Source organism: Scyliorhinus torazame, chromosome 10, assembly GCF_047496885.1.
Source record: "Scyliorhinus torazame isolate Kashiwa2021f chromosome 10, sScyTor2.1, whole genome shotgun sequence".
Taxonomy (NCBI): domain Eukaryota; kingdom Metazoa; phylum Chordata; class Chondrichthyes; order Carcharhiniformes; family Scyliorhinidae; genus Scyliorhinus; species Scyliorhinus torazame.
The window spans coordinates 69,462,376-69,487,807 of NC_092716.1; the positions used below are offsets into that span (position 1 = coordinate 69,462,376).

The window sequence follows — 25,432 nt, forward strand, 5'->3', positions numbered from 1 at the left end:
GCCAGCAGGAGCTACCGGCGAACCTATAATGCAGGTCCTACCTTACATCTCCTATTACAGTGGTTCACCACAGTGTGATAACGATTTGATAATCTGGTTCTGTGAAGCTGATTCCATAGAATCCCTACAGTGCAGAAGGAGACCATTCAGCCCATCAAGTTTGCACTGACCTCCGAATGAGAACCCCACTTAGGCCCAATCGCCTGTCCTAACCCCCACCCTATCCCCGTGACCCCACCTAACCGTTGGACACTAAGGGGCAATTTAGCACGGCCAATCCACCTAGCCTGCACATCTTTGGGCTTGGGAGGAAACCGGAGCACCCGGAGGAAACCCACACAGATGGTCACCTGAGGCCAGAATCAAACCCAGGTCCCTAGCGCTGTGAGGTAGCAGTGAGCTAACCATTGTGCCACCGTACCAGATTGAGGGATACATTTTGGCCAGGCCAGCACTCCAGTATTTTTGACAAGCTAATGCCACGGGATCCTTCACACTCACCTGAAAGGGCAATTAGGATATAGTTTTAATGCCTTAACCAAAGATGTCACCTCTGACAGTGCAACACTTCACCAGTACCGCATTGGACTGTTGACCTTGATTTTTGTGCTCTAGTCCGAGAGTGTGAAAAATATGAACCCACAACCTTTTGATTCAATGGCAACTGACGACACATTGCTGCATTCAGCTGGATTAGGACTGTCCTGCTTTTAAAGACACATCTGGGCAGATTAACCTGCCATGCACCCTCTTTTGTTAAACTCAGATACCAGGTGGTGAAGGATGAAATACTGATACCAAGATTTATTCCTTTACAGGATTTTATTTGCAGAGACACAAATTGCATGTTGTGTACCTCCAACAGTTCAGCCCATTGTCAAACTTCTCTGAGATATGAGCACAGGTGAGTTCCAAATTAATATCCTCCGCCTGAATGCAATTAACACCCAATTGATATGCAATTAACCTCGATCCTCCTTCTCTTTCTGGAGGTCCACATTGTCCTAAACATCATGAATGCAATAGAAAATATGGTAGTGGCAGAGCAATCGATAAAAAGCATCCTGTACACCTGTGTGGACGCAGAAAGTAAACAAAACAAAGCCAGAGAAAATTCTCTTACTATCGGGAATTTCAAATACATTCCCATAAACAACACATTCCAGAACCCCTGAGCATCTACATTATATGGATAAGATGATGCTGGCTAGGGAACTCCTGAATTGGGATATTTATGGCCATGGTTCTAATATTCATTTGTTTTGAAATCATTGAGCTTCACAAAGTAACTATACCGCGTGAAAATCAACTTCAGCAAGGATCAGAGATTTATATTCAAAGTGTATATTCCTGCTCTTCACGTCCCCCAGTCAATCGATTTAGCAAAATGATAATTTATTGGGAGTCTGAGATTAAACCTCAACAATTACCAAGACCGTACTGGAGCTTTGATCAGAATGGGTTGGCAGCACCCCAGGAACATAGGCCTCATTTAATACTGCTGTCCCCATGGCTGTTATTGAGCAGGGCAAAACACTGCAAATATGTATCAAAATCCTTCTCCTTTCATTTTCTCACAATGTTTCCACAAAATTACTAAACATGAATTTGCATCCATGTCAGAAAAACAGACACAGGAAATATTTGCTTGAAAGTATAGCAAAGCATGTTGGTGCTAAGGCTAAATTGTTTGCAGTACAACTTAATTCTATTTTGGAAACTAGTTTTGCAGGATCAATCAATATAATTAGAAGGTTTATATCGAGCACTTATCCACAGCATCACACCTTTCAAATGTGAATGAAAACGGGCACTGAGGTATTTTTACCCTCAGAACTATTTAAGCAAAACGCCTCAATTATATTGTTGCCTCTCAATTCTGCTTCATTGTTGACTTTTTGCTGGATGTGTATGGGAGAGGTGTCAGGTGTAGGTGCTGCACGGTCACAAGCCACAATTTTGGGTAACTCACATTGCTGAGTAAGTCATTATTCAACTTACTCGCTCAACATTGTGGAATATTGCACGGGCACTTCAAATCCAGCTGTGTACGTTCATGCACTTTTTGGGAAGGCCAAAATGTTGGAAAAACCAAAGCTTCTCACATTACTGCACTGTAGAATTGTGGTATCTTTAATATGCTCACTGGCATGTTAAAATAGGGCACCTGTGATTTGGAAAATATAAAACAACCACAAAGTGACTGATCTTTGTCAAGTTTCCTGCTGTTGGGTGGATGAAACTCCTGGCAAAACAACTGCATGTCGTTGTCAGTTTGACAGTATTCACAGGGGAGTGCTGATGTTCCTCCTTGGCTGCGGGCTTTGTGCCTGAGATAGCACAGTTAATTGACAATTAACAGTCTCCTCGCACATTGATCACTGGTATAGCTTGATCACTGGCAGTGAACACAGTGCCTGGTTTACGATTGGATTCTTCAGATTGTCCTCAAGTATCTTAGGAACTCCCCACCTTCCTCTGCTGCCTTTCCTATTAATTCAGCATTTCTGAAAATTTAAATTTAAAGATGGACACATATTATTGAGCAGGCAGAATATTATGTCACTCCTGTAACGGTTCTCAAGAACATCTTGAGAAGCTTAAAAGTCACTATATAAATGAAAGTTGTTCTTGTTTTACAAGCTATCCTGCTATTACCCTGTGCTGGACCTTTGCTGACTCAATACTACCTTCATAGTGAGCTTCACTGGCATAACAATGTTTGGCTGTAAAGCATATTAAAATTGTACATTCATCTTGCTTGGTGCTTAATAATTTCTTAACCATCAACCCTAGTCTGTATGCGAATGTGTATTCATCTGGTTCAGTCCAAATTGTTGCACTCGAGGCAATTAGCTGCTTGAGCTACAATCATGAACGGTGCCAGGAAAAGGTAGTAAAATGGAGAGCATGGCCAAAATACAAAGCTGGCCATGTTTTCAAGCTAAATTAGTATTCTGCTTTAATAATTCCTCAAATTTAAAGGGATAAAATCTATTCTTCCAAGATCAAGATTGTACATAATGTCAACAAACTTTCTAAAACCTGACAAATTGGCTGGATTGTTGTAAACTCCATGGATTAATGTTGACTTTGGACAATCATGTAGTTATGGATGATATTGGCTTGGCTGCCCTGTTAAATGCCTCTCCTCATTTGGAAGCAATTGATGTCAATGTTGAGGTGTTTGACGGGTGGTTGAATTGATATCGTCTGTTTTACATCATTGGCTAAAGTCAAAATGACCTCCAATTACTTCAAACAGGCTGAAAGGAATTGCAAGGAACAAAGATCCATGTCACAATAAAGAGACCAGGAAGCATCAAAAGAATTAATGTCTTATTCGCAAAGCAATAAACATTTGAAACCTTTGGACGAGGGGGGACCAGCAGAAGGTCTACAGTCTGGTACATGTGTAGTACAGTTTATGTGCAATGTACTTGTTCCAACTATTGTCTCAAATATAAAAGTGTTGTAAAGATGTTAATTCACTTGAAAATACCTGCGACCATATAACTAATTCTGTGGATTAGTCAACAACTTTAAAGAGACCAAGAAGACACGGACCTTATGGATACATACCCTTGCTGAATTCAGTTGCATGGTGGCACAGTGGTTAGCATTGCTGCCTCACAGCGCCAGGGACCCGGGTTCAATTCCAGCCTCAGCTGACTGTGTGGAGTTTGCACTTTCTCCCCGTGTCTGCGTGTGTTTCCTCTCGACGCTCCGGTTTCCTTCCAACCACAGTCCAAAGATATGCAGATTAGATGGATTGGCCATGATAAATTGCACCTTAGTGTCCAAAGATGTGCAGGTTAGATGGGGTTACAGGGATAGGGCAAGGTAATGGGCCTTGGTAGAGTACTTTTTCAGAGGGTCGGTGCAGACTCAATGGGCTGAATGCACCGTAGGAATTCGATGATTCTACACCACTCGTCACAGCCTGCCAACCAGAAAAAGACCCATTTATGCCAACTCTGTTTCCTATTAGCTAACTAATCTTCAATCCATATCAATATGTCCCCGTACACCATGAGCTTCTACTTTCTGCAATAATCTTTGATGTGGCCCTTCATCAAATGCCTTTGGGACCTCTAACTACAATACATCCACCAGTTCCCTTTTATCCACAGCCCCATCAAAGAACTCAATAAATTGGTTAAATGTGATTTCCCTTTCACATAACCATGATGACTCTGTCTAATTGCCTCAAATTTTTCTAATTGTCCTACTAATTGTGGGGATTACATCTTTAATAATAACATCTAACATTTTCCCTCTGACGGATGTGTCTCCCTCCCTTTTTGAATAAAGGAGTTACATTTGCAATTTTCCAATGTAATGGCACCTTCCCAGAATCTAGGGAATTTTGGAAAATTAAAACCAATACATCAACTCATTAGTAACTTCTTTCAAAACCTTAAGGTGAAGCTCATTGATACCTGGGAATTTGTCAGCCCACAGACCCAGCAATTTGCTCAATACCACTGCTGATTGTAATTTTCCTGGGTTCCTCCCTCCCTTCCATTTCCTGATTCACAGTTATTTGTGTGATGTTACTGTGCCTCTATAGTGAAAACTGATGCAAAATATCTGTTTAATTCATCTGCCCCAGCCCTACTTTCCATGATCAATTCCCCAGATGCACTTTCTATAGGACCAATGTCTACTTTGTTAACTATTTTCTTATTTAAATATCTATAGAAACTCTTACTATCCATCTTTATAATAGCTTTCACTCATACTCTAATTTTTCTGTCCTTAGCAATCTCTGTCATTCTTTAATGTTCTATATATTCTTTCCAATCCTCTGACCAGTCACTTGTGTTTGTGTAAACATAGGCTTTTTCCTCAAGTTTAATACTGTCTTTAACTTTTTTAGTTAACAAGGTATGGCAACTGCTCGGCCCAGGACCGCAAGAAACTTCAGAGAGTCGTGAACACCACCCAGTCCATCACAAGAACCTGCCTCCCATCCATTGACTCCATCTACACCTCCCGCTGCCTGGGGAAAGCGGGCAGCATAATCAAAGATCCCTCCCACCCGGCTTACTCACTCTTCCAACTTCTTCCATCGGGCAGGAGATACAGAAGTCTGAGAACACGCACGAACAGACTCAAAAACAGCTTCTTCCCTGCTGTTACCAGACTCCTAAATGACCCTCTTATGGACTGACCTCATTAACACTACACCCTGTATGCTTCATCCGATGCCAGTGCTTATGTAGTTACATTGTATGTGTTGTGTTGCCCTATTATGTATTTTCTTTTATTCCCTTTTCTACTCATGTACTTAACGATCTGTTGAGCTGCTCGCAGAAAAATACTTTTCACTGTACCTCGGTACACGTGACAATAAACAAATCCAATCCAATCCAATCCAATGTATAATGGGCCCTCCCCCTTGGAGTTTTTCTTTCTCGTTGGAATGTGTTTATCCGGTGTATTCTGAAATATCCCTTTAAGTGCCTGCCACATAACCTCTATTGATCTATTTCTTAAACACCTCCGGGATTCTCTGCCCCATGACACCGGAAACGCAAATTGCAATCGGACAGAGAATCGGGCGTCTGGCCGAAATCGAAGTTTGCGCAAAACCGACCGCTATCCTCCGCCCCCCCCCCCCCCCCGCCCCCCCCCCCCCCCCCCCCCGCTAGCGGCGAGATCAGGATTCGTGCCAGCAGGAGGATGGGGGCTGGGACCAGAGCCTTGGGGCCCCCGTGATACTCTGGTCCTCTGGGATTCACAACAAATATTACCAAATGTGTACCTGATGTGGTGGGCTGAGGGGGTAACTCCTTCAGGGAATTGCCACCAAGACCATCTGAGGCCCCCCCTCCCCCCCACAATGCACAATTGCCCACCCCTCACCTACCAGGCCCCCTCCCACCACCCCTCCCAGAGATCCCCTAAAACGGGGGACCCCCCCCACCCCAGAGACCCCCTAGATAGGGAGACCCTCCAGGGACCCCCTAACTAAAGGAACTCCCCCCACAGAGACCCCCTAACCAAAGGGACTCCAAGAGACCCCCTGAATAGGGGGATACCCCCAGAGACTCCCTGAATAGGGCCCCCCCTAGAGACCACCTAACTAAAGGAACCCCACCACAGAGACCCCGTAACTAAAGGGACCCCCCACAGACCATCCCAGAAAAGAGACCCTTGTCTGGAAGCTAGAGGGAAGTCCAGGCAGGGGCAGTGAAAAAAAATTACTGTTGTAACACTCACCTGGGCATAGACCTGCTGGCTCAGACAGAGGAAATACCATGAGTCCATTCCTGGAAAGAGAAAAGCAGCGACCTGTGTTTAAACCCTTCAGATCCTTTAGCTGCAAGCCATTCATTCATTTCTCAGAATGGGCTGTCATTGACAGCTTCCACAAACACAGCTGTCACCCTTGCTTCATTCATCTTTCTTCAAGGATCGAGATGTAGATTAAAATCCCTCCTGACTAGCCTATACATTTCTGTCAAGCTCCTATTACCTCTTTCATACTCTGTCCTACCATGTATTTATAATTAGGGGGCCTGTCTACGACTTACACTAGTCACATCTCACGGTTATCATTTCTCATCCCAACCCAAACTGCTTCTACATCCGAATTTCCTGAACATAGGTCACTCCTCTCTAATGCGCTAATATCACCATTAATTAACAGTCATCCCTCCACCTTTTCTTAACTTCCTGCCCTTTTTAAATGAAGAAAGGTTGAACAGGTTAGGCCTATATCCATTGGAGTTTAGACAAGTGAGAGTTTAGATGAGTGAGATGAGTCGTATTGAAAAATGTAAGATCTTGAGGGGACTGGGCATGTCTTCAACTCTTGTGCATCTTTCCAACACAGCTTGCTTGTACCCTGGAGCCCAGTCATAAAGTATTGGTAAAGAAAATATTCATTTGTGGGATGAAAGCTTGAGACCGACTATATGTGAGGACAGCATTTCGTGGCTGGAAGAGGACATACAAAAATATTGGGGGTGGAAAGGCCTTGGGCTGGATTCTCCGATAATGGGGCTAAGTGTTGACGCCGTCGTAAAGACCATAGAGTTTTATGACGGCGTCAACGGGCCCCCGGGTCCATCGATTCAGAGCCCACAAGGGGCCAGCAGGGAGCGGCCGCCGATAAATGCGTCGCGTCATTTACGGGACGCCGCGGCATCTTAAAAGAGATCTCCCCAACATATATCCATCGCAGGGAAGATGGCTGCCCGCCGTGCTGTGCCGATATTTCGAGAGGGAGAACTAGACACTCTCCTGGACGCCGCGGAGCAGAGGAGGGCGGTTCTGTACCCTTGACCTAGCCACAGGACATCAGACTCCATCTTCCGGCGTTCGTGGGTGGAGGTGGGCGAGGCTGCCTGCGCCGTTAGGCAGGTTGCCAGGACAGGTGACCAGTGCCGAAAGAAGCTGCACGGCCTACTCGGGACAGCCAGGGTGAGTACCCAGCACTGTGCCCTTGGCACCAACCCCTCTACCCCGCACATGTCAGCCCAGCCCCTCCCCCCCTCACCCCCAGTGGGACGGTCCCACCCCTGCCCTGACCCACATGGCTGCACCCACCCATGCCAGCCGCAGTGGCGTTGTGCCCTGTGCACCAATGCCATCACAGACCCAACTGCTGGGCCGTATGCGTCGGACTGTCTAACAATGTTGATGGTTAATAATGTTGATTGATAACCACAGGGAGCGGGAGAAGAGCGGAGGGCCTGAACTGTATCTCCTCACCGTGCCCGAGCAGAGGGCGCTTGACCTCATTCGCGGACCCGAGGAGCGGGAACTTGCCGATGTCGAGGTCGTGGGCACACCACCAAGTGAGCCACGCCGCTGCCTGGCCGTGGCCCCTCACAACACATTTCTGCCAACCCCACCCCCCCCTTCCCACTCCCTTCATCCCACCCCCCTCACCCCACCCTCCCTCACCCCAACCCCCTCACCCCACCCCCCCCTCATCCCACCCCCTTCATTCAACCCCCCTCACCCTACCCTCCCTCACCCCAACCCCCTCACCGCACCCTCCCTCACCCGGACCCCCTCACTCCACCCCCCCCTCAACCCTCCCTCCCTCACCCCAACCCCCTCACTCCACCCCACTCAACCCACCTTCCCTCACCCCACCCCCCATCCCACTCCCCTACCACAACTCCCTCACCCCACCCCCTCAACCCCTCCTCCCTCACCACAACCCCCACCCCCTCCCCCCTCCCCTCCTAGCCCCCGTCTATTGGTCTCACCATGCATGCTATCTTGTGTCTTACTGGACAAGCCGGCGATGTTCCGGGCCCATCCGGCGCCCCCACCCCCAGCCAGCACCAGGGCGGGTGCCCCCAGGATACAAACACCGATGGGGAGGGCAACCGTCTCAACAGCCCTGCGCTGACACGAGCTGGGGACAGAAACAGGGGGAACTGAAACACAGGGGACTGAAACAGAAGGGATGGGCACACAGCACACAACGACGCAGGGACGAACACATAGAGGACGGACACACAGGGCACAGAAACACAGGGGACAGACACACAGGGGATGGACAAACAGGGCATGGAAACACAGGGGATGGACACACAGGGGATGGCGACACAGCACACGACACAGGGACGGACACACAGGGGACGGACACACAGGGGACGGTCACACAGGAATCCAACAGACAGCACACAACGACACAGGAGAAGCCGGACTTCGGGTATGATGATGACATGTCGTTAGACTTTCCGGTACTGCTATCACCCACATCCGCCACCATTGCAGAGACTATCACCTCGGTTGGGATCTTTAGTGAGGAGGCTCCTGGGACACATACTGGTGCACACCACATAGCCCCTCCGGTTCAGCAGGTGGAGTTAGGAGCATCTGAGGGGTCGGATAGTCGGAGGGCAGCCTGGCCCCAGCAACCAGCTGCCGCCCAGACGGTTCCCAAGTTCCTGGAATTTCAACTCCCACCCATAGATCTGATGCAGCCAGCGACCCAGGGACCAGACAAGGGGATGACGGCTGGCTTGCAGCACCTGCAGATGCAGGTGGAGGAGTCCAACCATGTGCAGGAACAGGGAGTGATGCCGGTCATGCATGCCACCCAGGCCGAAACCCCACGGGTGGCGTCCGCGGTGGAGGCAATGGGAACGAAGGTGTCGGACATGGGTCAAGTTATGACAGGTATGGGGCTCTCTGTGCAGTCAGGGGCCGTGGCCCAGGACAAGGCTGCCCACTCACAGGCAACCATGTGCCAGAGCCATGTGTAGATTGCGATGGCGCTCCTCACTGTGGCCCAGTGCCAGCAGGCTATGGCCCAGTCCCAGCAGGCCATGGCCCAGTCCCAGCAGGCCATGGCCCAGTCCCAGCGGGCCATGGCCCAGTCTCAGCAGGCCATGGCTGAGAGCATTCGCGCCATTGCCCAAGTGCTGGCCGGATTCGCACAGACCCTGAGGGAGCTGGCGCAGTCCCAGAGGGAGGTGGCAGAGTCCCAGTGGGAGGTCTCACAATCCAAGAGGGAAGTGTCACAATCCCAGTCAAGGTTGGCCCACTCCTTGACCTCCATAGCCACTAATGTCCAGACTCTTGCCGATGCCACAGCGGGACTCCAGGACTGGCAGCGCCAGATGTCGGGGGTGCCTCAAGGGAGGGCTCCGCTCGCACCCCCATCCCATGGAGACGCCTGGGGGCCATTGGGTGACCCGGGGGCAGAGGATATGCAGGGGACCGGACTGGTGACTCCTGCAGGAGAGGCCCTGGAATACCGCACCACCTCAGACTCACCCCCCGGCCATCCCTGGTGCATCAAGTGGGCAGCGGGCAGAGCAGAGTGGCACCACGCCAGCTGGCACGCCCAAGAAGCGGCCGGGCCACCCCAGGGAACGTGTGCCAAGGGGGACCCTTGTCGCAGGGCAGGAGTCTTAGCAGTCCATCTCCTCTCCTGCTGAGCCACCTAGGGAACCACGTAGGCTAAGTGATAGGGCCCGTAAGGCCAGAAAGTTAGACACTTAGTAAGTTGGCACGGGTGCAGGGCACAGTTCAGTTATAGGGGCTAGGGCACATGTATATAACTTTTCAAAATAAAACATTTTATCCCCGATGGAAGCAGCCTCTGTGCTCTGTCCGATGTGTGCGGGGGTCGGATCGGAGGTTAGTGCTGCTGTGGCTGAGGGGGGGTGATGGAACATTGAGGCCCGGTTGGTGGGCCGTGCAGCTCCAGTAACCCACCACCCCCTCCAGACGTCGACACCAACTCAACCCCAGAGAATAGGTGGTGGGTTTAGTGTGTGCATGAGTCAGACATTGTCTGACAATTTGGAGCTCAGAGCTCATCGCAGGATGGGCTGTCATCATCCTCCATGCCATGGACCAGACCCGCTGTCACTGGCAACCCTATGCCCCCAGCTTGATGTGCTGCGCGTGGATGTGTAATGGAGGGGTGCATGCGGATGTTGCGGTGGTGTGGGAGGGGAGGGTGGTCAGTGGTGTGGGAGGGGAGGGTGGTCAGGGGTGTGGGTGGTGAGTGTGGTCGGGGGTGGGGGAGGTGAGTGTGGTCGGTGGTGGAGGAGGGGAGGGTGGTCGGTGGTGGGGGAGGTGAGTGTGGCCGGTGATGGGGAGAGGAGGGTGGTCGGTGGTGGGGGAGGGGAGGGTGGTCGGTGGTGGGGGAGGGGAGGGTGGTCAGTGGTGGGGGAGGGGAGGGTGGTCGGTGGTGGGGGAGGTGAGTGTGGTCGGGGCTGTGGGAGGTGAGTGTGGTCGGTGTTGGGGAGGGGAGGGTGGTCGGTGGTGGGGGAGGGGAGAGTGGTCGGTGGTGGGGGAGGTGAGTGTGGTCGGTGGTGGGGGAGGGAGGGTGGTCGAGGGTGGGGGAGGTAAGTGTGGTCGGTGGTGGGGGAGGTGAGTGTGGTCGGTGGTTGGGGAGGGGAGGGTGGTCGGGGGTGGGGGAGGTGAGTGTGTTCGGTGGTGTGGGAGGGAGGGTGGTCGGTTGTGTGGGAGGGGAGGGTGGTCGGTGGTGGGCAAGGTGAGTGTGGTCGGTGGTGGGGGAGGTGAGTGTGGTCGGTGGTGGGGGAGGTGAGTGTGGTCGGTGGTGTGGGAGGGGAGAGTGGTCGGGGGCGGAGGAGGGGAGGGTGGTTGGGGGTGGGAGGTGAGTGTGGTCGGTGGTTGGGGAGGGGAGGGTGGTCGGTGGTGGGGGAGGTGAGTGTGGTCGGTGGTGTGGGAGGGAGGGTGGTCGGTGGTGGGGGAGGGGAGGGTGGTCGGGGGTGGGGAGGTGAGTGTGGTCGGTGGTGGGGGAGGTGGGTGTGGTCGGTGGTGGGGGAGGTGAGGGTGGTCGGTGGTGGGGAAGGTGAGTGTGGTCGGTGGTGGGGGAGATGAGTGTGGTCGGGGGTGGGGGAGGTGGGTGTGGTCGGTGGTGGGGGAGGGGAGGGTGGTCGGTGGTGGGGGAGGTGAGTGTGGTCGGTGGTGGGGGAGATGAGTGTGGTCGGGGGTGGGGGAGGTGGGTGTGGTCGGTGGTGGGGGAGGGGAGGGTGGTCGGTGGTGGGGGAGGTGAGTGTGGTCGGTGGTGAGGGAGGTAGGGTGGTCGGTGGTGGGGGAGGGGAGGGTGGTCGGGGGTGGGGGAGGGAGGGTGGTCGGGGGTGGGGGAGGTGAGTGCGGTCGGTGGTGGAGGAGGGGAGGGTGGTCGGGGGTGGGGAGGTGAGTGTGGTCGGTGGTGGGGGAGGTGGGTGTGGTCGGTGGTGGGGGAGGGGAGGGTGGTCGGGGGTGGGGAGGTGAGTGTGGTCGGGGGTGGGGAGGTGAATGTGGCCGGTGGTGGGGGAGGTGAGTGTGGTCGGTGGTGGGGGAGGTGAGGGTGGTCGGTGGTGGGGGAGGGGAGTGTGGTCGGGGGTGGGGGAGGTGAGTGTGGTCGGTGGTGGGGGAGGTGAGTGTGGTCGGTGGTGGGGAAGGTGAGTGTGGTCGGTGGTGGGGGAGGTGGGTGTGGTCGGGGGTGGGGAGGTGGGTGTGGTCGGTGGTGTGGGAGGTAGGGTGGTCGGTGGTGGGGAAGGTGAGTGTGGTCGGTGGTGGGGGAGATGAGTGTGGTCGGGGGTGGGGGAGGTGGGTGTGGTCGGTGGTGGGGGAGGGGAGGGTGGTCGGTGGTGGGGGAGGTGAGTGTGGTCGGTGGTGGGGGAGATGAGTGTGGTCGGGGGTGGGGGAGGTGGGTGTGGTCGGTGGTGGGGGAGGGGAGGGTGGTCGGTGGTGGGGGAGGTGAGTGTGGTCGGTGGTGAGGGAGGTAGGGTGGTCGGTGGTGGGGGAGGGGAGGGTGGTCGGGGGTGGGGAGGGAGGGTGGTCGGGGGTGGGGAGGTGAGTGCGGTCGGTGGTGGAGGAGGGGAGGGTGGTCGGGGGGTGGGGAGGTGAGTGTGGTCGGTGGTGGGGGAGGTGGGTGTGGTCGGTGGTGGGGGAGGGGAGGGTGGTCGGGGGTGGGGAGGTGAGTGTGGTCGGCGGTGGGGAGGTGAGTGTGGCCGGTGGTGGGGGAGGTGAGTGTGGTCGGTGGTGGGGGAGGTGAGGGTGGTCGGTGGTGGGGGAGGGGAGTGTGGTCGGGGGTGGGGGAGGTGAGTGTGGTCGGTGGTGGGGGAGGTGAATGTGGTCGGTGGTGGGGGAGGTGAGTGTGGTCGGTGGTGGGGGAGGTGGGTGTGGTCGGGGGTGGGGAGGTGGGTGTGGTCGGTGGTGTGGGAGGTAGGGTGGTCGGTGGTGGGGGAGGTGGGTGTGGTCGGTGGTGTGGGAGGTAGGGTGGTCGGTGGTGGGGGAGGTGGGTGTGGTCGGTGGTGTGGGAGGTGAGGGTGGTCGGTGGTGGGGGAGGTGGGTGTGGTCGGGGGTGTGGACGGGAGGGTGGTCGGTGGTGTGGGAGGTGGGTGTGGTCGGTGGTGTGGGAGGTAGGGTGGTCGGTGGTGGGGGAGGTGGGTGTGGTCGGTGGTGTGGGAGGTGAGGGTGGTCGGTGGTGGGGGAGGTGGGTGTGGTCGGGGATGGGGAGGTGGGTGTGGTCGGTGGTGTGGGAGGTAGGGTGGTCGGTGGTGGGGGAGGTGGGTGTGGTCGGTGGTGTGGGAGGTGAGTGTGGCTGGGGTTGGGGGAGGTGAGGGTGGTCGGTGGTGGGGGAGGTGGGTGTGGTCGGGGGTGGGGGAGGTGAGGGTGGTCGGTGGTGGGGGAGGTGAGTGCGGTCGGTGGTGGAGGAGGGGAGGGTGGTCGGGGGGTGGGGAGGTGAGTGCGGTCGGTGGTGGAGGAGGGGTGGGTGGTCGGTGGTGGGGGAGGGGAGGGTGGTCGGGGGTGGGAGGTGAGTGTGTTCGGTGGTGGGGGAGGTGAGTGTGGTCGGGGGTGGGGGAGGTGGGTGTGGTCGGTGGTGGGGGAGGGAGGGTGGTCGGTGGTGGGGGAGGGGAGGGTGGTCGGTGGTGGGGGAGGGAGGGTGGTCGGTGGTGGGGGAGGGAGGGTGGTCGGTGGTGGGGGAGGGGAGGGTGGTCGGGGGTGGGAGGTGAGTGTGTTCGGTGGTGGGGGAGGTGAGTGTGTTCGGTGGTGTGGGAGGTGGGTGTGGTCGGTGGTGGGGGAGGTGGGTGTGTTCGGTGGTGGGGGAGGTGAGTGTGGTCGGGGGTGGGGGTGGTGAGTGTGGTCGGTGGTGGGGGAGGGAGGGTGGTCGGTGGTGGGGGAGGGGAGGGTGGTCGGTGGTGGGGGAGGGAGGGTGGTCGGTGGTGAAGGAGGTGAGTGTGGTCGGGGGTGGGGAGGTGAGTGTGTTCGGTGGTGTGGGAGGTGGGTGTGGTCGGTGGTGGGGGAGGTGGGTGTGGTCGGTGGTGGGGGAGGTGGGTGTGGTCGGTGGTGGGGAGGTGGGTGTGGTCGGTGGTGGGGGAGGTGAGTGCGGTCGGTGGTGGGGAGGGGAGGGTGGTCGGTGGTGGGGGAGGTGGGTGTGGTCGGTGTTGGGGAAGGTGGGTGTGGTCGGGGGTGGGGGAGTTGGGTGTGGTCGGTGGTGGGGGAGGTGAGTGCGGTCGGTGGTGGGGGAGGTGGGTGCGGTCGGGGGTGGGGGAGGTGGGTGTGGTCGGTGGTGGGGAAGGTGAGTGCGGTCGGTGGTGTGGGAGGTGAGTGTGGTCGGTGGTGGGGGAGGTGAGTGTGGTCGGTGGTGGGGGAGGTGGGTGTGGTCGGTGTTGGGGAAGGTGAGGGTGGTCGGTGGTGGGGGAGGTGAGTGTGGTCGGTGGTGGGGAGGGAGGGTGGTCGGTGGTGGGGGAGGTGGGTGTGGTCGGTGGTGGGGGAGGGAGGGTGGCCGGTGGTGGGGGAGGTGAGGGTGGTCGGTGGTGGAGGAGGTGGGTGTGGTCGGTGGTGGAGGAGGTGAGGGTGGTCGGTGGTGGGGAGGGGTGGGTGGTCGGTGGTGGGGGAGGGGTGGGTGGTCGGTGGTGTGGGAGGGGAGGGTGGTCGGTGGTGGGGGAGGTGAGTGTGGTCGGTGGTGGGGAGGTGAGTGTGGTCGGGGGTGGGGGAGGTGAGTGTGGTCGGGGGTGGGGGAGGTGAGTGTGGTCGGTGGTGGGGGAGGTGAGTGTGTTCGGTGGTGGGGAGGTGAGTGTGGTCGGTGGTGGGGGAGGGGAGGGTGGTCGGGGGTGGAGGAGGGGAGTGTGGTCGGGGGTGGGCTAGGTGAGGGTGGTCGGTGGTGGGGGAGGTGAGTGTGGTCGGTGGTGGGGGAGGGGAGTGTGGTCGGTGGTGGGGGAGGGAGGGTGGTCGGTGGTGGGGGAGGTGGGTGTGGTCGGTGGTGGAGGAGGGGAGTGTGGTCGGGGTTGGGGGAGGTGAGTGTGGTCGGTGGTGGGGGAGGTGAGTGTGGTCGGTGGTGGGGGAGGGAGGGTGGTCGGGGGTGGGGGAGGTGAGTGTGGTCGGTGGTGGGGAGATGAGTGGGGTCGGTGGTGGGGGAGGTGAGTGTGGTCGGTGGTGGGGGAGGTGAGTGTGGTCGGTGGTGGGGGAGGGGAGGGTGGTCGGTGGTGGGGGAGGGAGGGTGGTCGGTGGTGGAGGAGGGGAGGGTGGTCGGGGGTGGGGGAGGTGAGTGTGGTCGGTGGTGGGGGTTGGGTTGTGTGGTCGGTGGTGGGGAGGGGAGGGTGGTCGGGGGTTGGGGAGGGGAGTGTGGTCGGTGGTGGGGAAGGGAGGGTGGTCGGGGGTGGGGGAGGTGAGTGTGGTCGGTGGTGGGGAGGGGAGGGTGGTCGGTGGTGGGGGACAGGAGGGTGGTCGGTGGCGGGGAGGGGAGGGTGGTCGGGGGTGGGGGAGGTGAGTGTGGTCGGTGGTGGGGAGGGGAGGGTGGTCGGTGGTGGGGGACAGGAGGGTGGTCGGGCGTGGGGGAGGTGAGTGTGGTCGGTGGTGGGGGAGGGGAGTGTGGTCGGTGGTGAGGTGGTGAGTGTGGTCCGTGGTGAGGTGGTGCCGTTCTGACGTGTCCGTGCCCCTGAGCATCACAGAGCCCCCTCTAGTTTGTCAAACATGCGGCTATTAACTCGTCCCGTGCTCGCTGGCCCTGCCGGTAGTGTGGCCTCCCGCCCATGTCCAGCCCTCCTTTCCCACCTCTCCCCCTCCTCCTCCTCTGGAGAGGCCTGCCCCTCCTCATGATCCTCTTCCTCCCCCTCATCCTCCTCCAGCACATCGCCCCTCTGCTGGGCTATATTGTGGGGGACGCAGCAGACCACAACGATGCAGCCAAACCTCCTTGAGTCGTACTGGAGGGCCTTTCCCGAACGGTCCAGGCACCTGAAGTGCATTTTCAGGACCCAAAAGCACCTCTCAACCATCCCTGGTCGCACAGTGGGCCTATTGTAGCGGTGCTCTGCGTCAGTCTGTGGCCCCCGTATAGGCGTCATCAGCCAAGACTGCAACTGGTAACCCCTGTCACCCAGTATCCAGCCCCGCAGCCTTGAGGGGTGTCCCTCGAACATGCCGGGGATGAATGATTGCGCCAATACGAAAGAGTCATGCACGCTGCCCGGGTACCGGGTGCAGACGGGCAAGATCTTCATCTGGTGGTCACAGACCACCTGCAGGTTCATGGAGTAGGTCCCCTTACTGTTCATGAACATCGGCCTGTTATACGATGGTGGCCGCAAAGCGATGTGCACCCCATCGATTACCCCCTAAACCATGGGTATCCTGGCGACGGCGGCGAAACCCGCTACCCGGGCAGCCTGGTGGGCGCGGTCCAAAGGGAACTGTATATACTGGTCCGCAACGTCACACAGGACATCCATCACAGCACGGATGAACCTGTGCACCGATGCCTGGGAGATGCCAGACAGGTCCCCACTCAGCGACAGGAACGACCCCGTGGCGTCGAAGTTTAGGGCGACTGTAACCTTGACGGCCACCGGGAGAGGGTGTCCTCCCCCAGTCCCACGTGGTGCCAGGTGGCATCATGTGGCATTTGTGGGCCACGGTTTCCTGGCTCATCCTCAGTCTCCTCCTGCATGCCCTGTTCGGGAGTTCCTGGAAGGACATTGGATTGGATTGGATTGGATTTGTTTATTGTCACGTGTACTGAGGTACAGTGAAAAGTATTTTTCTGCGAGCAGCTCAACAGATCATTAAGTACATGGGAAGAAAAGGGAAGAAAAGAAAATACATAATAGGGCAACACAACATATACAATGTAAATACATACGCACTGGGATCGGATGAAGTGTTAATGAGGTCAGTCCATAAGAGGGTCATTTCGGAGTCTGGTGACAGTGGGGAAGGAGCTGTTTTTGAGTCTGTTTGTGCGTGTTCTCAGACTTCTGTATCTCCTGCCCGATGGAAGAAGTTGGAAGAGTGAGTAAGCCGGGTGGGAGGGATCTTTGATTATACTGCCCACTTTCCCCAGTCAGCGGGAGGTGTAGATGCAGTCAATGGATGGGAGGCAGGTTTGTGTGATGGACTGGGTGGTGTTCACGACTCTCTGAAGTTTCTTGCGGTCCTGGGCCGAGCAGTTGCCATACCAGGCTGTGATGCAGCCTGATAGGATGCTTTCTATGGTGAGCATGCAGCGCCGATACACACGGGGCTTCACCGGGCACCACCGTGGCACCACCACCACCTCCCCCTCATCTGGTTCCTCCTCCTCCTCAGCCTATCGGGCAGGCGGCCCTCCAGCCTGAACGGCTGGCACATGCCCCTCTGCGGCCCTCTCCTCTTCTGCAGCCTCTGCCTCCTCTCTGAGCCGCCCCGCAGGACGACATGCAGGGCAGCGGCCCCCGCCAGGGCAGCCAATATCGCTGGGTGGTGATCAAACATTATGATCTGCAGGAGGTGAGGGGAAACAAAATGTTAACATGGCGCAAACAGCCGTCCACAAGCAGGTGCCATGGCCTACATGGTCGCCCCGGTTGCCACTGTGCGCCCCAGACATGTATGCCCCTCCACCCCCGCCCCGTCGGTGCTTCCGCACCTGTCGCGTGTCCCTCCTGCCAGGGCCACCATTCCATAGCACAGCCCTCACTGGAGCTACTGTGGGTGTGGCCCTGCATCTTCACCTCCGGTGGGTGCCGCTATCAGAGGGGCCCGGCAAATACCCAAATGGCCATGATGCCTGCGATGAGTAAGCACCCGGTGTTGGTGCATATCAACATGGCCGCCGTAATGGCGTCTGTTGCGTGGGCAGAACCTTGTCATGGCGGGTGGTTCCCGGCCGCTCGGCCTGGCTTGACCTGACAGAAGTTCACCAAGAAACCCCAAACGTATCTTTTCAATCTACAAGTTAAAAGACAACCATTTTTGTTTGAAAGAATATTATGCAGCTGTATTTTCAACATTTTGATCAAGCATATTTTTCTCCTTTTCATTGAAAGCCATGATTGAATGGTGGAGTGGACTCGATGGGCCGAATGGCCTTGCGTCTGCTTCTATGTCTTATGGTCTTATGGTCTTATGGAAAGTTAAACTATAATGCAAGCTGAGTAAGTCCTCCATTTCTTCATCTTCCTTCAAGGAAGCATCTCACCTGCACTTTTCATTCTCCTGGGCAGTTTCGTTAAGATTGGGAGCTCTCCACATGAGGAATGGTGGAAAGAGCTGTGGTGAGGAATTGGGAGTTGGAGGGGAGGGGAGGGGCTGCTGGGGGGAGACTCTGAATCCTATCACACCATGTAGCATCAATACACTAACACTAACACAACATCGCTAACAGAAGCTGCATGTTTCTGAATGCTCAAAAAAAAAATTGGAAATAAGCAACAATTTAAATTTAATACACTTCTGCAATATAATGGATCCCTTGTTCCTTTTCCAAAGGCAAGTAAAGCAATTCTAATGTTAATAACCAACTATTTTGTCAGTTAAACCTCTTTGAGAATCTGAGCACTTCTTAGTCCGGAAGCCAGATGTTTGCTGTACTTTGCATTCTTTATTAGTTCTCAAGGTAGTTAAAACGGCAGAATTAATACTGCCGAATAATTTGCAATTGAATGTACTTGCAATCCGGGAAATATAACTCACAATTGAATGTAAGTTAGGTGGACAAACGGCCGCTTTGTTAGAGAAAAGGAAGTGAAATAGTGTGTTAATTTATTACCAGCTACAAGCATTTTAACCCTGATGTCCTGGTAACATAGTCTTTTTCAAATTAGTTTCCTTTAGAACCATGGCTATGTAAAGAACGTAAAACAATGCTGAAATTAAAAGATTATCACCAAAGTTATTCCAAGACAGCTTTTGTTGCTTTAAAATAAGATTATCACATAAAGAAAAGAAGATTTGCATCGCTGTTTCGACCTTAAAAATTAGTTTGGCAGTCAGGTGAGTTGGAACCAAAACAATGTTTGAAGATGCATTTAATATTTACTGAATGTTTTTTCCTTTACAATGTTTTCTTGCTTCATATTGATTTTTTTAAACCATTGGCCTGGTGGTTATTGCATGGTCAGTAAACAATTTTCCTAGGCTTCAGTGCTATTCAAAGCAGTTATTCTTTTATTGAGATCACATGACAAATTTAGCTGTTTCTGTCAAAGGTTTCATTCTTCATTCTGTTACAAACATGGCAGATGGGGTTTTGGTAATATATCAGCCAGTGCAGTCGAGTTTTTTTTTGAGAAAGCGCTCAATAAATCTACTTATATCCTTCGAATTTTTTTTTCTCTTCCACTATTATTCTTTTTTGCCGGGTTTCGGTTGTGGCTTCAAAGAAAGCATAAGTAAATGAATATGAACTACAAAGAAGTGACTCCTTGCTTTTACGAACTGAATGCCTGAGTGATCTGCCTCACATTTTTTCTCAGTAAGAGCAGCTATGAATATCACTAACAATCACTAGTAATGTATCGATTTTCACAATGTCCTCCATTATGCCCAAGAAGAACATAAGAAACAGATTTCTGTGTGGTCCAAACCATCTGCACTTTCTCAGCAGTTTGAAAAGAAACAAAAATTGCCCAGTGGTACAAAATTTGAAGAAAAATTACCAAAGAAGGAATGAGCATTATCCATGCTTCAGTTCATCCCTTTTACTAGCATTCTGGGCACTTTCTTTCTTTCAGATTCACAGTGGGTTTAAAGAGGTGAAATGCTGGACAAAAAATACTCCCTTGCCAGAGTGGGTATGAAATATGGAGGCCGACCAATTGTCTGGACTCAGTGCTTTGGAATAACGCTAGTTAAATTATGGATAGTTTTGAATAGTGTCACTTTATGCAGATGGCTGTTCACACAAGAATCCTAGGCTGCATAATTGTAGTACTAATAAGCCGTAAGGCAATTAGTTGTATAAGTGTGCTGTAATCGTTCTAACAGAAGAGATGACGAAGAGACAAAAAGGAGGGACAAAGAATTTCTTTTTTCAATTCACCAACTGACAGGCATAATTAGATATATATAATTGAAAATTCCGCAGTAGGGGAGCAGGCTTATACAAATGAATTTTCATTGCTTTCCTTATACGTTTCATTGTTCCCATTGCATCTGAAATTTGTCATTCTGTGAGCATTTACTGTATGAGTTGGAGCCTGTTCGTTCTGGGTAATGATGTCAGAATAAAAAACTATGGAAAATCAGCAAGAAACAGAAAATCCATAGAAACTGCTCTGTTGACTGTTTTTTTCCCTCTCTCTCTCTATCTCTCCCCCACCCCCGCACCCCCTCTCCCCACCCTGAACTGCTTTTGAACCAGAGCCAGACCTGATCATCCATATCAGCTTTCAGAACATGAACTGAAATGTAAAACTTTGGGAGACAAGGTCATCTACTGGCATCGATGTGAAGAGGTTTTGCTGTTCCTTATTAGTGCATTACATCATCATCTTTCGCAGGGACAGGGATTTCTTCAGAGCTGATTCGGCTTATTAAGGACATAATTAAATTTGCACTAAAGATGCTCAAGAGCTTATGAGTCTGAGAAAACTACACAGAGAGAAAAGCCTTTCCAGTGAATTAATCAGCCCAAACTTTTATTTTGTAGTCTTTCCCCCTCCTTTTTTTTGCTGGAAGCAAGCAATCAGTATCTATTCTTGCCAACAAACTCTTCTGAAATTTAATTGGGGGAAAAAAGTCCACAAAGTACTTGTTCTGTAAAAATGGATTCTCAGAACACCGCCTCTTCAACCTTTCTTTTTATCTTTGGTTGGGCAATGCTTTTCAATTAAGCTCATCTTTTTTTTTAACTTGAAAACTTTAGCCAATTTTTTTTTGTTGCACAAATACAAGTGGAAACAACTTAAATGCTGGGATAAACTCAAAACACAATAACAGTTCTGTCTGCATCTATTGACAAATTGAGTCTGTTTTTCCCTCCATTGTAGATTTTACTATTATGCGACATCCAACACAGGCCCCAAAACCGAGTCCCACAAAGTCCTTAGAACATTATTGTTTTAAATAAATCAAAGTTGCCTTGCAGCTTCACATAGAACAAGAAATTAAGCAACTGCCTGGCAAAAGTATTTATGAACTCTTAAACTAATTAATGTGCTGCCGACAATGGTACATTATACACAAGAACTTTAGAAAAAATGTTAGTGGTCATATATATAACTGATTGCGGTATCTAGCTTGTCATTAATCTAAAATTTATTTGGAATTACAACTAGCTAAAATTGTTCTTAAATTTATGTTTCGTGAATCATCACTCACCCCTATCCCAAGGGCTGGAGCTTGATTCCCATTTAAATGTAACTAACCTCGACAACTGAGTTTGCTATGTTTCAGCAAGCCTGCAGATGAAGTGACTCATGGCAGAAGAGTTCCACAACTCAAGGTTGATAAAAATCATTGGGGAGCCCCCCCCCCCCCCCCACCTCCTCCTCCCACCACCCCCACCTCCTACCCCCACCGCCACCACCATGCCAAGACTACCCGTTGTTTGGATAATGTCACAGAGAAGTCACTTGCCTGGTCAGATTGGCCAGCATTTTGAATGAAGCTGTGAAAGTAGACTAAATTTAATGGAGGTTGGGGGGAATGTGGAACCAAGCATATTAAAGCAAAATCATCAGTAAACGGTCCCATCCCTTCACGGAAATGAAGTGCGTCTTGAAGATTTCATTGCGGCTTTCAAAAGTTGTGAAAAAAGCACTTTTTACTCTTTACTCTTTTCAAGAAGCAAATGTGCTTTCCATTAATTTGTTTCCTAAAGTCACTCCCTGTAAAAGTTTTAACATTAAATATTTGTACATAATTGGAACAAAATATTTTCACTGATGGTAATGAGTAAAGAAATTGAAAATTTTAATTTTAATTTTATTTGGACATAGCACTTGAAATACAACTATTATCTTATTTGACTGATATAATTTTAAACACTGTATTACTAAAGGATGATCTAAGATGGTCATTTTTTAACACTTGGGTCATTTAATAACTAATCCATACAGGCTGCCAAAACAAAAATAACTAGCATTTACATAAAGGTCTATCATTGGTTACCTCTTCATTCACATGTATCTGGTGTTTTACCTAAAAGTTGCTTTATTTGACATTCTTTTTTCAAAGAATTTTTCCAATTAAGTGGCAATTTAGCATGGCCAGTCCACCTACCCTGCACATCTTTGGGTTGTGGGGGTGAGACCCACGCAGATACGGGGAGAATGGGCAAACTCCACACAGACAGTGCCCCGGAGCCGGGATCGAACCTGGGTCCTCGACGCCGTGAGGCAGCCGCGCTAACCACTGTTTACTTGACATTCTGAAGGTAACTTGTCAGTAATTCGGTGAGGCCAAGAAAACGTGCCCAACAAAAGCAGAAGTGGCTAATGAAGATAATTATTAATTATGTAAACATAATCTTACTGTTATTAATGGATGTCTTTGTCTCCAAAATTGCCAATTAAAAAGATTTGACCTTGGCTAAACATAACTCACTCCCAGAGACTTCTTTTGAATGAATTTGCGACATAGCTGCCATGCATATCTGTACGGTATCGTTGTGTCTCAATCTCTTTTAAATCCACAAGTATTATTGATACTTCACAGTATTATTCGTGTTCTCGAAAGTAATTCTCTTCTTGGCACAACATTTCCCCTACTTTATATAAAATTTGTTTGGTGTTTGATCCACTGGTGAACCTTTTTTCATTGACGAATGAAAACTTGCCCACACCAGGAAGAGAAGTTTCTGAAATTTCTCCTTCCTCATTCCATTTTATTTACTTGCACATTTTAGGGAGCATCACTGCTAAACTTAATCTTTAAATCACCTTCATGTACTAAAACTAAACTCAACTAAGTCAGTAATATTGTTGCAAATCTAATGGAAGAATGCAACAATGCCTATTACATTTTACTACTTGACAATATCACACATGCACCTATTAGAAAGTTGGAGATAGAGAGAATGGACACAGGAGACTGGATACTTACTAAAGGAAGTGATTCAGTGTAAAAGTCATAGTGCTGGTGTACTATGGAAACAGGTCCAGTATTTGGAGATGGAAGGGTCTAGTTACATCATAGGGAAAATAACAAGGGCAGAGTTGGCTGATCAGAAGAATGAAGCTGGGGTGGTGCGTATTAATTAAAGAGTGAATTAGCATTTTAAGGGCAGACAGCCTATTGATACAGAAAGGCAGAACTGGGAACTGTGGGCAGTGAACCTATTGATGAAAAGAGGCAGCCTCCAAGGAATGCCCTCCAAAGGGAATGGGAGCAGGCAGCCAGGGACATCAATGCAAGGAATCTGACATCAAGGACATGGTGGCTGTGCTGGAAAAGGTTCAACGACCTCACATGGGTGGCCAATGTCAATGGATATATCTTTACATATCCTCTCATACCCATCACACCTCCAAACCCTCACACTGCTCATACCACAAGCCTGTTACTAACCCATCAGCAATCCCTAGCAGTCAGAACTCATGACTTACGTACAGCTACTGCACCTCACCTTCATAAATCATCCAATAATGCTGCCTCCTACCCACTGCTTGGTGCCTCCAGATACCTTCAGCTAGTCAGTCATGGCAGGCATGTCACTTGGACCTAGAGTGCCACAATTACTTGCGGACAAGGTGGCACAACGCAGATGAGAAAACAGAAGTGGCAGGTGACATCACAGATCTGGCTGCAACAGAGCCACTTTTATCTAGCAATGTTGAGAACATAGAAACATAGAACATACAGTGCAGAAGGAGGCCATTCGGCCCATCGAGTCTGCACCGACCCACTTAAGCCCTCACTTCCACCCTATCCTCGTAACCCAATAACTCTTCCAAACCTTTTTGGCCACTAAGGGCAATTTATCATGGCCAATCAACCTAACCTGCACGTTTTTGGACTGTGGGAGGAATCCGGAGCACCCGGAGGAAACCCACGCAGACACGGGGAGAACGTGCAGACACCTCACAGATAGTGACCCAGCGGGGAATCGAACAGGGTGAGGGCAATGTTACGTTCCTGTCTTATCCCTCAACTGTTACCGTATCCTCATCCTGCATTCTTGCATGAGGTGCAAGCTCCAGATGTTGTGACCATGGATCTATTGCTTTACCACTGCGCCCCACCCCCACCGTGCCCCACCCCCCTCATCCCCCCACCCACCTTGCTTCTATTACTACCACTCTTTCCTTCTGATTTCCAACTTTTATACACCCAGGATCTGCCACCGAACCAGCTTCAGGACAGAGCAGTAGCACAAGCCTGATGAAGAAGTCCTGTCACTTGATTTGCTTCTTGCAGATATCAAGTTCAGATATTGTCACTTGGCAAATTTTAACAGCTAAATAGTGTCAGAATCTACACAAGGTGAGTCAGTGGGCATCCGTGAGCTACAGCAAGGCCAGGAGGAAAGGTTGGCTTGTGTGCCAGCTCAACAAAAGGTGGGGTCACAGAAGTAGTTCTGCCACAGGGGCCTCGGGTGGGGACTTTGATGGGGAGACCTTTGAGAGAATGCTGAGGAAAATGCACATCACAATGCTTGATATATTGGCAAGCTTGCAGACAGCCCACTGCTATTGTCAAGGAGCATGGAGGGGTTTGGCTCCGAAGGGGCACCACCACATCTCACAGAAATTGAAGCCCATATTTTCCAGTGTTCAAGTGGTGACCAACTCCATGACAGCACCTGCTGACCTGTTGTGATGCTAACTGATGTCTCAACTTCTCCTGTAGAATAGGTGGAAACCATCCAATCATTCCTGCACGCTCAGAACATGGTCATTATGCTTGTGGATTTCAGTGGGGTGACTAAGATTGCGGGAACCATATATTCTCTCAGAATGACAGCATTCATCCTCCAACAGTGCCACTCCAACAGTGCCCTTGTTTTGTAAAACAATGTTTTTATTAAGGCATTTGTATGTATACATCAAACACAACCACAACCAAAAAGAGAACAAACAGGAATTGGCATAGCAAATAAATAACTAACGCTCCCTACCCCCCCCCCCCCCCCCCCCCACTCCCTCCCTCCCTGCCGACGACTTAACTATTCTTGAAGTAGTCAATAAACGGTTTCAATCTCCGGGCAAACCCCTCCATCCTCCCTCTCAAGGCGAACTTGATCTTTTCCAACCTGAGGTCTTCCGCGAGGTCGCTCACCCACACCCCCTGTTTCATTGGCCAAAAGTCCCTCTGCTCCAGCAAGATCCGTCTCCGGGCTACCACAGAGGCAAAGGCCAACACATCAGCCTCTTTCACGCCCTGGACTCCTGGGTCTTCCGACACTCCAAAGATTGCCACTTCTGGACTCAGGACAACCTTTACCCTCAGCACCTTAGACATAATGTCAGCAAACCCCTGCCAGAATCCCTCTAGCTTCAGACAGGCCCAAAACATGTGGATATGGTTCGCGAGCCCACCCGCACACCGCCCACACCTATCCTCCGTCCCCTCAAAAAACCTATTCAGCCTGGCCACCGTCATATGTGCCCTGTGGACTATCTTAAATTGAATAAGCGCACAAAGAGGATCTGTTCACTCTCCTCAAAGCCTTCCTCCGCAGCCCAGCTCTTACCCCCACTTGCGCTTGACTTCTCCTATCGGGGCTCCCCCCCCCGGTCCATTAGCTCCTTTTGTTTTTAACAAACAATTTTATTGAGGTATTTTA

The 25,432-nt window shown here is 51.9% G+C and overlaps 2 long non-coding RNA genes across 2 annotated transcripts in view; one reads left to right on the plus strand and one right to left on the minus strand.

The window, feature by feature from the left end:
* The window catches only part of LOC140384828 (uncharacterized), a 38,669-nt gene extending 33,298 nt beyond the window's left edge, over positions 1-5,371 (plus strand). The window contains exons 2-3 of the long non-coding RNA XR_011933155.1: positions 819-904; positions 4,883-5,371. This is a non-coding gene — a long non-coding RNA (uncharacterized lncRNA). The remainder of the gene's footprint in view (positions 1-818; positions 905-4,882) is intronic.
* On the minus strand, positions 824-21,104 carry LOC140384827 (uncharacterized). Its single transcript, XR_011933154.1, has 4 exons — positions 21,025-21,104; positions 6,229-6,278; positions 3,583-3,734; positions 824-2,507 (listed from the first exon to the last, which is right to left on the minus strand). It is a non-coding gene; the product is annotated as an uncharacterized lncRNA (long non-coding RNA).
* Positions 21,105-25,432: the final 4,328 nt, after the last annotated feature.